General features: G+C 54.0%; 3 long non-coding RNA genes across 3 annotated transcripts; all 3 read left to right on the forward strand.

Annotated features, from left to right (window-relative positions):
- Positions 1-1,465: 1,465 nt before the first annotated feature.
- On the forward strand, positions 1,466-4,015 carry LOC308057602. The gene is made up of 2 exons (XR_013925355.1): positions 1,466-1,629; positions 2,180-4,015. It is a non-coding gene; the product is annotated as an uncharacterized lncRNA (long non-coding RNA).
- A 1,981-nt stretch (positions 4,016-5,996) lies between these two features.
- On the forward strand, positions 5,997-8,545 carry LOC308057618. Its single transcript, XR_013925371.1, has 2 exons — positions 5,997-6,160; positions 6,711-8,545. It is a non-coding gene; the product is annotated as an uncharacterized lncRNA (long non-coding RNA).
- A 1,981-nt stretch (positions 8,546-10,526) lies between these two features.
- LOC308057605 lies at positions 10,527-13,075 on the forward strand. Its single transcript, XR_013925358.1, has 2 exons — positions 10,527-10,690; positions 11,241-13,075. It is a non-coding gene; the product is annotated as an uncharacterized lncRNA (long non-coding RNA).
- The last annotated feature ends 365 nt before the right edge of the window (positions 13,076-13,440 follow it).

Raw genomic sequence — 13,440 nt, forward strand, 5'->3', positions numbered from 1 at the left:
AGCCTTCGCCGGCAGCCTGGAAGACTTTCGGGCCGGGACGTGCGGCGGCGCGCTGGGTGAGCGCTCGGCCTGAGGGCGGGCGGGCGGGCGGGCGGGGGCCGGCGGGCAGCGGCCGAAGGGGGGGGGGGGGGGGGGGCGGGGGATGCGGCGGGCCGGCGCTCGGCCGCGGCGGGGAGCGCCTGGTGCCGGCGGCGGGCGGGCTGAGGCGGGCGGCCCGGCCCGGCCCGGGACCGGCGGGGCTGCCGGCCGTTCTCGTCTCCCCGGCAGCGACGGTGGTCAGCGGGCTCCTCACGGTGCTGCCTATTTTGGGCTGGTTTTTTTTTTTTTTTTTTTTTTTGTCTCTCGGGGCTGCGCCGCTACCTCAGCGAGGAGGCGAGGAGCGGCGGCGGGGCGGCCCCGGTGCTCGCCGCTTGTGGCGGCCTGGCGGGGCCCGGGAGAGGGGAGGGGTCGGCCCGCGGCGACCTGCCGCCCCCCCCCCCGCCGCCTCTGGGCTGCCCGGGCAGCCGCCGCAGCTCTGCGCGGGGCTTTGTCTTTCCCCCAGCCGCCGGCCTGAGCCGCGGCAGCGGGCTGGGTCTGGAAGCGCCCTGCAAGTCTGACGGGGGTATCGCTGCCGTGCATGTTGTCTGCCTGTCTACCGATCGTTCCTGCCTCTTGTTCTGCTGGGGTAATTCCTTTGGGTAACGCGTCGGGCTCCGAATGGAGTGCATCCTGACTTCCTCCTGACCCCTGCGAGACGTTACCGGTGTTTGCCTTCCTCGTGTTTCACAGGGCCTCGGCTGTCGCGTGCGGAGAAGCTGTCAGCCTTGTCAGAAGAGAGCGTGTAGCCAGCAAGCGCGTCGTGGTGCTTCGGGACCAAGCTGATACCGCAGGCGTCCCTCTTTTGTTTGCGAAAAGGGATCGCGAGGAAACGTGCCGGTGTCGGAGGGGGAAGAGGTAGGAGGCAGCTTTCAACCGCTTTTAGGCTTGACTCCTGCGTTCCTGAGAACGGTTCTGGGCTTTGAGGGGTTTGCTTTTGGCTTTTTGCCTTAAGCTCGTCCTCCGTCACCGCTGTCGGCGTGCGCCGAGCCGCTGCTTAGGGAGCGGTGGCGGTACAGGCTGTGTGCGTGCCGACCGTCCTCGAGGCTGTAGCTGTATCCTACCCTAAAAAAAGCTCTCCGTAATACCCTGCTTCCGTTAGGACGCAATTTTCTCGAGTTCCCCCCCCACCCCGGGGTGATTTTCCCACACGCCTGCAGGCAGCAGGACTAACGTCATCTCCTTTTGCCCGCCTGGGCTCGGACTAAAATCCCTTCCCTGGCTGTTCTTTAGCTTGTACAGCCTTTGAGCCTTCCCTCGGGCCTGGCTGATGGTCCTTTGCCATTTCACCCCGTTCACAGCCAGCGTGAGTTTCGGTACCGACTATGTCAACGAATTTCAGCTGCACGACAAACCTGCTTTTTTGTCAATTAAATTAATCTCAGCCTTTTAATTGCTTTCGAAGGGAACTACAGGAGATCCTGTCGGCGTGGTGGCCTAGCGTAAGCGATGATGGAGAGGCGCATCGGATGTGACCTCCGTGTCAGCTCGGTGTGCCTCAGACAGACTGCATTTGGCACTCCGTGGCGTGCTGCGCAGCTCCAGAAATTCACGGTAGGGGAAAAAAAAGGGGCGAAAATGACAGTCGCGTAGAAACACGAGTTGGGAAGAAATGCTGTACGTGAGGGCTTTCCGTTGAGCGAGGCAGCTGGTCTTGCTTGTGGATCTTTGGGGTACGAGCCTGACGCCGAGCAGCTCGTTTTTCATTTGACGTGCCTGGAGTTGTTTTCAAAGGGATGGAAGAGAAGCGTATGAAATAGGATAGGTTACCGAGTCTTCCTAAAACGCTCACGACAGTTACGTAGAAAGCCGAAGCGAAGGACGAGGGAATAAAGTTCTGTGCTTCCTAAGTAAATACGGTACGCTTGAAAGTGATCTCCGTGCAGGGTCCTAGTTGTTTCTGTTTTTAAAATCAGAAAGAAGTTTAAGAAGTCTCAGCGGTTAGTCGTGTGGGAAATAAATGGCTCTTCCGCAAAAAATTCCACGTCAGCGAGGCTCTTTGAACGATTCTTCTCGCAATCGATTCCGACTACAGCCAGTTCATGGTTTAATGTCGAGGTGTGTGCTCGCTCTCCTCTAAAGCAGTATTTCGTTTGCATTTCAGTCCTGTGGGTCACGACAAATTTGGGAAGAACCCGAAGGAAACTTTTCATCCTGGGACACAGAAGGTAGGAGGTGAGTTGTTTTGGGGGTTTGGTTTTTTTGTTTGTTTTGTTTCTGTTTGGTTTTTTTTTTTGGTTGGTCGGTTGTGGCTTTTTATTCTTCTCTGGAAAAATAAGTCGTTACGTAGAAATGCTAGCGGTTTGTTTCTTTCTGTAGCAGGATAATAAGGAGGAGTAGAGTTACAGGTAGAGAATCGGCTGTCTTTATCAGTTGAAGTGGCTACTTTGAAATTAAAACAAATACAGGAGCACATTAACGGGGGGTTTTGCGCTGTGTCTTCGGTACCGGTGTGCTAAAGATGTTGTTTTGTTTACAGGATTCATTGGCTGTCGAAGAGCGAGAGGTAAATGTAAACTTTTCACTCCTAGCACTCACTCGGTGACGTGTACCGACTGAGGTATCAATTGCTTATTGCAGTGAAAAACTGCGGCGTTTCTGTGCAGCGTCTGAGATCGAAAATCATTTCAGGCACTGGCATAACCTATCGTACGAATAGATGACCAGCTTTAGTAACGTCATCAAAAAATCGTAATCTGTGATGGAAAGCAGAGTCTGAGGCGTCTGCTACTTGAGCATGTAACGGAGCTGGTACGAAGCGTATGTTGCCGTGCGTAGGTCGTGTACAAAAGATGTATCTAACAGTCCTTAGAGGAAACCTTATTTGAGGTCTTTTGTTTGATTGTCTGTTTGTCCTGTAGTTTTTGGTTTTCTTTCTCCGGGACCTGTGAATTTTGAATGTGGAGTCCTGCACGCTAAGGATGGGCAGCTTACAGACGAGGAAACGTTCGGCGCCGGTGAGTTTTTCACCTTTGTCTCGGCTGAGGGTTGCCTAAGGTGTTGAGCTTCACTGCGAGTACAAACATGCACGGTCCTGACCCTCTTAGGCTTGGTCTTGGGAGCCTTGAAGGCTTGTATACCAATCGAATCGTTACACTGAATAAACTGTTTCTTTTTTTTCTAGCGGGCGTTCCCAGAATGAAGCGGTGTGGAGCTGAAGGGGACTACGATTTCAAGGTTGACGGAGCCATTTGGACCGAGTCTTGAAGATCTCTTCGGTGTTTGTTCAAGGAAACTTAGTCTCGAGACAGTCCTCTGGCTCGCTGGCGAAACGGTAGGAAACTGCTTTGTTGATCCTGACGGTGCAGTCTGTTGGAAAGTACAGATTCCTTGAGGGATCAGAACCACGTCCGTTGTTTCTCTGATTTAAAGGTGAACAGGCCTGTGTCGTTCAAGGGAAGACTCAGCGTTGGTTTTGTTTCTCTGAAACACAAAGTGCCCCATCTAAAGTGATTACAGAGTCTGAGTTGATTTTTCAAAAGCAGAGACTTGTGCCGTTTGCAAACCGCCTGTCGCACTGCTCAAAGACAAAAGACGCTCACCCGAGAAAGTTTTTGGAAACGAATGCCAAATAGACGTGGGGAAAGAGCTGGAGAGGTTTATGTCTTGTCTGTCGAATTACCTTCTCTTTAGTGCCCTTACATTTGACAAGAAAAGGTTTCATTGCCTCTTTTATCGTGAAGACAATGTTGCTGGTGTTTTTATAAGGAAAAAAAAAAAAAAAAAGTGTATGCCTGGTCTCTCGAGTGATTCTTTTGTTTTTTCTTTTTTTTTTTTTTTTTTTTTTTTCTCTTTTTCTCTAGACTGGTTGAATTGAATATGTTCACTGGAAGAAGTTGATCCAGCGAGATGTGAAGCCGGGCGACTTGCTAAGGGGCCGTGGGCAGAGTTCCCTTCTCGCTTCCATTCGTCTAATAAAGGGTGCAGTCTGTTAGCTAGACTGGCTGCAGTACCCAAATTTTTTCGCCAGGCGGCAGCAGCGTGGCCGCCCTGCAGAGTAAGGGCAGCGCATGCGCAGACGGGGCTTGAAGCCAAAGGGGGCGTGGTCTGGGGGAGTAGTCGCGTGGTGATGACGCAATTCCGCTTCTGCGCATGCGCAGAAGAAGTACTGGCAAAACTAAGGGCAGCGCATGCGCAGTGCCGGCTTGAAGCCAAAGGGGGCGTGGTCTCCGGCGGCGTCGCATGCGTATGACGCAATTCCGCTTCTGCGCATGCGCAGAAGAGGTACTGGCAAAACTAAGGGCAGCGCATGCGCAGTGCCGGACTGAAGCCAAAGGGGGCGTGGTCTCCGGCGGCGTCGCATGCGTATGACGCAATTCCGCTTCTGCGCGTGCGCGGAAACGGCTTGCCCCCTAGGGGCGGGGCTTCGGCCTCGCACGTACGGGTTACGCAGACGGCCCCGGAAGTGGGGTTCATTTCCAGCCCGCGCGGCGCGCCGCCGCGCCCGTGGCGGTGCGGAGCCTTCGCCGGCAGCCTGGAAGACTTTCGGGCCGGGACGTGCGGCGGCGCGCTGGGTGAGCGCTCGGCCTGAGGGCGGGCGGGCGGGCGGGCGGGGGCCGGCGGGCAGCGGCCGAAGGGGGGGGGGGGGGGGGGCGGGGGATGCGGCGGGCCGGCGCTCGGCCGCGGCGGGGAGCGCCTGGTGCCGGCGGCGGGCGGGCTGAGGCGGGCGGCCCGGCCCGGCCCGGGACCGGCGGGGCTGCCGGCCGTTCTCGTCTCCCCGGCAGCGACGGTGGTCAGCGGGCTCCTCACGGTGCTGCCTATTTTGGGCTGGTTTTTTTTTTTTTTTTTTTTTTGTCTCTCGGGGCTGCGCCGCTACCTCAGCGAGGAGGCGAGGAGCGGCGGCGGGGCGGCCCCGGTGCTCGCCGCTTGTGGCGGCCTGGCGGGGCCCGGGAGAGGGGAGGGGTCGGCCCGCGGCGACCTGCCGCCCCCCCCCCCGCCGCCTCTGGGCTGCCCGGGCAGCCGCCGCAGCTCTGCGCGGGGCTTTGTCTTTCCCCCAGCCGCCGGCCTGAGCCGCGGCAGCGGGCTGGGTCTGGAAGCGCCCTGCAAGTCTGACGGGGGTATCGCTGCCGTGCATGTTGTCTGCCTGTCTACCGATCGTTCCTGCCTCTTGTTCTGCTGGGGTAATTCCTTTGGGTAACGCGTCGGGCTCCGAATGGAGTGCATCCTGACTTCCTCCAGACCCCTGCGAGACGTTACCGGTGTTTGCCTTCCTCGTGTTTCACAGGGCCTCGGCTGTCGCGTGCGGAGAAGCTGTCAGCCTTGTCAGAAGAGAGCGTGTAGCCAGCAAGCGCGTCGTGGTGCTTCGGGACCAAGCTGATACCGCAGGCGTCCCTCTTTTGTTTGCGAAAAGGGATCGCGAGGAAACGTGCCGGTGTCGGAGGGGGAAGAGGTAGGAGGCAGCTTTCAACCGCTTTTAGGCTTAACTCCTGCGTTCCTGAGAACGGTTCTGGGCTTTGAGGGGTTTGCTTTTGGCTTTTTGCCTTAAGCTCGTCCTCCGTCACCGCTGTCGGCGTGCGCCGAGCCGCTGCTTAGGGAGCGGTGGCGGTACAGGCTGTGTGCGTGCCGACCGTCCTCGAGGCTGTAGCTGTATCCTACCCTAAAAAAAGCTCTCCGTAATACCCTGCTTCCGTTAGGACGCAATTTTCTCGAGTTCCCCCCCCACCCCGGGGTGATTTTCCCACACGCCTGCAGGCAGCAGGACTAACGTCATCTCCTTTTGCCCGCCTGGGCTCGGACTAAAATCCCTTCCCTGGCTGTTCTTTAGCTTGTACAGCCTTTGAGCCTTCCCTCGGGCCTGGCTGATGGTCCTTTGCCATTTCACCCCGTTCACAGCCAGCGTGAGTTTCGGTACCGACTATGTCAACGAATTTCAGCTGCACGACAAACCTGCTTTTTTGTCAATTAAATTAATCTCAGCCTTTTAATTGCTTTCGAAGGGAACTACAGGAGATCCTGTCGGCGTGGTGGCCTAGCGTAAGCGATGATGGAGAGGCGCATCGGATGTGACCTCCGTGTCAGCTCGGTGTGCCTCAGACAGACTGCATTTGGCACTCCGTGGCGTGCTGCGCAGCTCCAGAAATTCACGGTAGGGGAAAAAAAAGGGGCGAAAATGACAGTCGCGTAGAAACACGAGTTGGGAAGAAATGCTGTACGTGAGGGCTTTCCGTTGAGCGAGGCAGCTGGTCTTGCTTGTGGATCTTTGGGGTACGAGCCTGACGCCGAGCAGCTCGTTTTTCATTTGACGTGCCTGGAGTTGTTTTCAAAGGGATGGAAGAGAAGCGTATGAAATAGGATAGGTTACCGAGTCTTCCTAAAACGCTCACGACAGTTACGTAGAAAGCCGAAGCGAAGGACGAGGGAATAAAGTTCTGTGCTTCCTAAGTAAATACGGTACGCTTGAAAGTGATCTCCGTGCAGGGTCCTAGTTGTTTCTGTTTTTAAAATCAGAAAGAAGTTTAAGAAGTCTCAGCGGTTAGTCGTGTGGGAAATAAATGGCTCTTCCGCAAAAAATTCCACGTCAGCGAGGCTCTTTGAACGATTCTTCTCGCAATCGATTCCGACTACAGCCAGTTCATGGTTTAATGTCGAGGTGTGTGCTCGCTCTCCTCTAAAGCAGTATTTCGTTTGCATTTCAGTCCTGTGGGTCACGACAAATTTGGGAAGAACCCGAAGGAAACTTTTCATCCTGGGACACAGAAGGTAGGAGGTGAGTTGTTTTGGGGGTTTGGTTTTTTTGTTTGTTTTGTTTCTGTTTGGTTTTTTTTTTTGGTTGGTCGGTTGTGGCTTTTTATTCTTCTCTGGAAAAATAAGTCGTTACGTAGAAATGCTAGCGGTTTGTTTCTTTCTGTAGCAGGATAATAAGGAGGAGTAGAGTTACAGGTAGAGAATCGGCTGTCTTTATCAGTTGAAGTGGCTACTTTGAAATTAAAACAAATACAGGAGCACATTAACGGGGGGTTTTGCGCTGTGTCTTCGGTACCGGTGTGCTAAAGATGTTGTTTTGTTTACAGGATTCATTGGCTGTCGAAGAGCGAGAGGTAAATGTAAACTTTTCACTCCTAGCACTCACTCGGTGACGTGTACCGACTGAGGTATCAATTGCTTATTGCAGTGAAAAACTGCGGCGTTTCTGTGCAGCGTCTGAGATCGAAAATCATTTCAGGCACTGGCATAACCTATCGTACGAATAGATGACCAGCTTTAGTAACGTCATCAAAAAATCGTAATCTGTGATGGAAAGCAGAGTCTGAGGCGTCTGCTACTTGAGCATGTAACGGAGCTGGTACGAAGCGTATGTTGCCGTGCGTAGGTCGTGTACAAAAGATGTATCTAACAGTCCTTAGAGGAAACCTTATTTGAGGTCTTTTGTTTGATTGTCTGTTTGTCCTGTAGTTTTTGGTTTTCTTTCTCCGGGACCTGTGAATTTTGAATGTGGAGTCCTGCACGCTAAGGATGGGCAGCTTACAGACGAGGAAACGTTCGGCGCCGGTGAGTTTTTCACCTTTGTCTCGGCTGAGGGTTGCCTAAGGTGTTGAGCTTCACTGCGAGTACAAACATGCACGGTCCTGACCCTCTTAGGCTTGGTCTTGGGAGCCTTGAAGGCTTGTATACCAATCGAATCGTTACACTGAATAAACTGTTTCTTTTTTTTCTAGCGGGCGTTCCCAGAATGAAGCGGTGTGGAGCTGAAGGGGACTACGATTTCAAGGTTGACGGAGCCATTTGGACCGAGTCTTGAAGATCTCTTCGGTGTTTGTTCAAGGAAACTTAGTCTCGAGACAGTCCTCTGGCTCGCTGGCGAAACGGTAGGAAACTGCTTTGTTGATCCTGACGGTGCAGTCTGTTGGAAAGTACAGATTCCTTGAGGGATCAGAACCACGTCCGTTGTTTCTCTGATTTAAAGGTGAACAGGCCTGTGTCGTTCAAGGGAAGACTCAGCGTTGGTTTTGTTTCTCTGAAACACAAAGTGCCCCATCTAAAGTGATTACAGAGTCTGAGTTGATTTTTCAAAAGCAGAGACTTGTGCCGTTTGCAAACCGCCTGTCGCACTGCTCAAAGACAAAAGACGCTCACCCGAGAAAGTTTTTGGAAACGAATGCCAAATAGACGTGGGGAAAGAGCTGGAGAGGTTTATGTCTTGTCTGTCGAATTACCTTCTCTTTAGTGCCCTTACATTTGACAAGAAAAGGTTTCATTGCCTCTTTTATCGTGAAGACAATGTTGCTGGTGTTTTTATAAGGAAAAAAAAAAAAAAAAAGTGTATGCCTGGTCTCTCGAGTGATTCTTTTGTTTTTTCTTTTTTTTTTTTTTTTTTTTTTTCTCTTTTTCTCTAGACTGGTTGAATTGAATATGTTCACTGGAAGAAGTTGATCCAGCGAGATGTGAAGCCGGGCGACTTGCTAAGGGGCCGTGGGCAGAGTTCCCTTCTCGCTTCCATTCGTCTAATAAAGGGTGCAGTCTGTTAGCTAGACTGGCTGCAGTACCCAAATTTTTTCGCCAGGCGGCAGCAGCGTGGCCGCCCTGCAGAGTAAGGGCAGCGCATGCGCAGACGGGGCTTGAAGCCAAAGGGGGCGTGGTCTGGGGGAGTAGTCGCGTGGTGATGACGCAATTCCGCTTCTGCGCATGCGCAGAAGAAGTACTGGCAAAACTAAGGGCAGCGCATGCGCAGTGCCGGCTTGAAGCCAAAGGGGGCGTGGTCTCCGGCGGCGTCGCATGCGTATGACGCAATTCCGCTTCTGCGCATGCGCAGAAGAGGTACTGGCAAAACTAAGGGCAGCGCATGCGCAGTGCCGGACTGAAGCCAAAGGGGGCGTGGTCTCCGGCGGCGTCGCATGCGTATGACGCAATTCCGCTTTTGCGCGTGCGCGGAAACGGCTTGCCCCCTAGGGGCGGGGCTTCGGCCTCGCACGTACGGGTTACGCAGACGGCCCCGGAAGTGGGGTTCATTTCCAGCCCGCGCGGCGCGCCGCCGCGCCCGTGGCGGTGCGGAGCCTTCGCCGGCAGCCTGGAAGACTTTCGGGCCGGGACGTGCGGCGGCGCGCTGGGTGAGCGCTCGGCCTGAGGGCGGGCGGGCGGGCGGGCGGGGGCCGGCGGGCAGCGGCCGAAGGGGGGGGGGGGGGGGGGCGGGGGATGCGGCGGGCCGGCGCTCGGCCGCGGCGGGGAGCGCCTGGTGCCGGCGGCGGGCGGGCTGAGGCGGGCGGCCCGGCCCGGCCCGGGACCGGCGGGGCTGCCGGCCGTTCTCGTCTCCCCGGCAGCGACGGTGGTCAGCGGGCTCCTCACGGTGCTGCCTATTTTGGGCTGGTTTTTTTTTTTTTTTTTTTTTTGTCTCTCGGGGCTGCGCCGCTACCTCAGCGAGGAGGCGAGGAGCGGCGGCGGGGCGGCCCCGGTGCTCGCCGCTTGTGGCGGCCTGGCGGGGCCCGGGAGAGGGGAGGGGTCGGCCCGCGGCGACCTGCCGCCCCCCCCCCCGCCGCCTCTGGGCTGCCCGGGCAGCCGCCGCAGCTCTGCGCGGGGCTTTGTCTTTCCCCCAGCCGCCGGCCTGAGCCGCGGCAGCGGGCTGGGTCTGGAAGCGCCCTGCAAGTCTGACGGGGGTATCGCTGCCGTGCATGTTGTCTGCCTGTCTACCGATCGTTCCTGCCTCTTGTTCTGCTGGGGTAATTCCTTTGGGTAACGCGTCGGGCTCCGAATGGAGTGCATCCTGACTTCCTCCAGACCCCTGCGAGACGTTACCGGTGTTTGCCTTCCTCGTGTTTCACAGGGCCTCGGCTGTCGCGTGCGGAGAAGCTGTCAGCCTTGTCAGAAGAGAGCGTGTAGCCAGCAAGCGCGTCGTGGTGCTTCGGGACCAAGCTGATACCGCAGGCGTCCCTCTTTTGTTTGCGAAAAGGGATCGCGAGGAAACGTGCCGGTGTCGGAGGGGGAAGAGGTAGGAGGCAGCTTTCAACCGCTTTTAGGCTTAACTCCTGCGTTCCTGAGAACGGTTCTGGGCTTTGAGGGGTTTGCTTTTGGCTTTTTGCCTTAAGCTCGTCCTCCGTCACCGCTGTCGGCGTGCGCCGAGCCGCTGCTTAGGGAGCGGTGGCGGTACAGGCTGTGTGCGTGCCGACCGTCCTCGAGGCTGTAGCTGTATCCTACCCTAAAAAAAGCTCTCCGTAATACCCTGCTTCCGTTAGGACGCAATTTTCTCGAGTTCCCCCCCCACCCCGGGGTGATTTTCCCACACGCCTGCAGGCAGCAGGACTAACGTCATCTCCTTTTGCCCGCCTGGGCTCGGACTAAAATCCCTTCCCTGGCTGTTCTTTAGCTTGTACAGCCTTTGAGCCTTCCCTCGGGCCTGGCTGATGGTCCTTTGCCATTTCACCCCGTTCACAGCCAGCGTGAGTTTCGGTACCGACTATGTCAACGAATTTCAGCTGCACGACAAACCTGCTTTTTTGTCAATTAAATTAATCTCAGCCTTTTAATTGCTTTCGAAGGGAACTACAGGAGATCCTGTCGGCGTGGTGGCCTAGCGTAAGCGATGATGGAGAGGCGCATCGGATGTGACCTCCGTGTCAGCTCGGTGTGCCTCAGACAGACTGCATTTGGCACTCCGTGGCGTGCTGCGCAGCTCCAGAAATTCACGGTAGGGGAAAAAAAAGGGGCGAAAATGACAGTCGCGTAGAAACACGAGTTGGGAAGAAATGCTGTACGTGAGGGCTTTCCGTTGAGCGAGGCAGCTGGTCTTGCTTGTGGATCTTTGGGGTACGAGCCTGACGCCGAGCAGCTCGTTTTTCATTTGACGTGCCTGGAGTTGTTTTCAAAGGGATGGAAGAGAAGCGTATGAAATAGGATAGGTTACCGAGTCTTCCTAAAACGCTCACGACAGTTACGTAGAAAGCCGAAGCGAAGGACGAGGGAATAAAGTTCTGTGCTTCCTAAGTAAATACGGTACGCTTGAAAGTGATCTCCGTGCAGGGTCCTAGTTGTTTCTGTTTTTAAAATCAGAAAGAAGTTTAAGAAGTCTCAGCGGTTAGTCGTGTGGGAAATAAATGGCTCTTCCGCAAAAAATTCCACGTCAGCGAGGCTCTTTGAACGATTCTTCTCGCAATCGATTCCGACTACAGCCAGTTCATGGTTTAATGTCGAGGTGTGTGCTCGCTCTCCTCTAAAGCAGTATTTCGTTTGCATTTCAGTCCTGTGGGTCACGACAAATTTGGGAAGAACCCGAAGGAAACTTTTCATCCTGGGACACAGAAGGTAGGAGGTGAGTTGTTTTGGGGGTTTGGTTTTTTTGTTTGTTTTGTTTCTGTTTGGTTTTTTTTTTTGGTTGGTCGGTTGTGGCTTTTTATTCTTCTCTGGAAAAATAAGTCGTTACGTAGAAATGCTAGCGGTTTGTTTCTTTCTGTAGCAGGATAATAAGGAGGAGTAGAGTTACAGGTAGAGAATCGGCTGTCTTTATCAGTTGAAGTGGCTACTTTGAAATTAAAACAAATACAGGAGCACATTAACGGGGGGTTTTGCGCTGTGTCTTCGGTACCGGTGTGCTAAAGATGTTGTTTTGTTTACAGGATTCATTGGCTGTCGAAGAGCGAGAGGTAAATGTAAACTTTTCACTCCTAGCACTCACTCGGTGACGTGTACCGACTGAGGTATCAATTGCTTATTGCAGTGAAAAACTGCGGCGTTTCTGTGCAGCGTCTGAGATCGAAAATCATTTCAGGCACTGGCATAACCTATCGTACGAATAGATGACCAGCTTTAGTAACGTCATCAAAAAATCGTAATCTGTGATGGAAAGCAGAGTCTGAGGCGTCTGCTACTTGAGCATGTAACGGAGCTGGTACGAAGCGTATGTTGCCGTGCGTAGGTCGTGTACAAAAGATGTATCTAACAGTCCTTAGAGGAAACCTTATTTGAGGTCTTTTGTTTGATTGTCTGTTTGTCCTGTAGTTTTTGGTTTTCTTTCTCCGGGACCTGTGAATTTTGAATGTGGAGTCCTGCACGCTAAGGATGGGCAGCTTACAGACGAGGAAACGTTCGGCGCCGGTGAGTTTTTCACCTTTGTCTCGGCTGAGGGTTGCCTAAGGTGTTGAGCTTCACTGCGAGTACAAACATGCACGGTCCTGACCCTCTTAGGCTTGGTCTTGGGAGCCTTGAAGGCTTGTATACCAATCGAATCGTTACACTGAATAAACTGTTTCTTTTTTTTCTAGCGGGCGTTCCCAGAATGAAGCGGTGTGGAGCTGAAGGGGACTACGATTTCAAGGTTGACGGAGCCATTTGGACCGAGTCTTGAAGATCTCTTCGGTGTTTGTTCAAGGAAACTTAGTCTCGAGACAGTCCTCTGGCTCGCTGGCGAAACGGTAGGAAACTGCTTTGTTGATCCTGACGGTGCAGTCTGTTGGAAAGTACAGATTCCTTGAGGGATCAGAACCACGTCCGTTGTTTCTCTGATTTAAAGGTGAACAGGCCTGTGTCGTTCAAGGGAAGACTCAGCGTTGGTTTTGTTTCTCTGAAACACAAAGTGCCCCATCTAAAGTGATTACAGAGTCTGAGCTGATTTTTCAAAAGCAGAGACTTGTGCCGTTTGCAAACCGCCTGTCGCACTGCTCAAAGACAAAAGACGCTCACCCGAGAAAGTTTTTGGAAACGAATGCCAAATAGACGTGGGGAAAGAGCTGGAGAGGTTTATGTCTTGTCTGTCGAATTACCTTCTCTTTAGTGCCCTTACATTTGACAAGAAAAGGTTTCATTGCCTCTTTTATCGTGAAGACAATGTTGCTGGTGTTTTTATAAGGAAAAAAAAAAAAAAAAAGTGTATGCCTGGTCTCTCGAGTGATTCTTTTGTTTTTTCTTTTTTTTTTTTTTTTTTTTTTTCTCTTTTTCTCTAGACTGGTTGAATTGAATATGTTCACTGGAAGAAGTTGATCCAGCGAGATGTGAAGCCGGGCGACTTGCTAAGGGGCCGTGGGCAGAGTTCCCTTCTCGCTTCCATTCGTCTAATAAAGGGTGCAGTCTGTTAGCTAGACTGGCTGCAGTACCCAAATTTTTTCGCCAGGCGGCAGCAGCGTGGCCGCCCTGCAGAGTAAGGGCAGCGCATGCGCAGACGGGGCTTGAAGCCAAAGGGGGCGTGGTCTGGGGGAGTAGTCGCGTGGTGATGACGCAATTCCGCTTCTGCGCATGCGCAGAAGAAGTACTGGCAAAACTAAGGGCAGCGCATGCGCAGTGCCGGCTTGAAAGCCAAAGGGGGCGTGGTCTCCGGCGGCGTCGCATGCGTATGACGCAATTCCGCTTCTGCGCATGCGCAGAAGAGGTACTGGCAAAACTAAGGGCAGCGCATGCGCAGTGCCGGACTGAAGCCAAAGGGGGCGTGGTCTCCGGCGGCGTCGCATG

Source organism: Falco punctatus, assembly GCF_963210335.1.
Source record: "Falco punctatus genome assembly, contig: scaffold_172, whole genome shotgun sequence".
NCBI lineage: Eukaryota > Metazoa > Chordata > Aves > Falconiformes > Falconidae > Falco > Falco punctatus.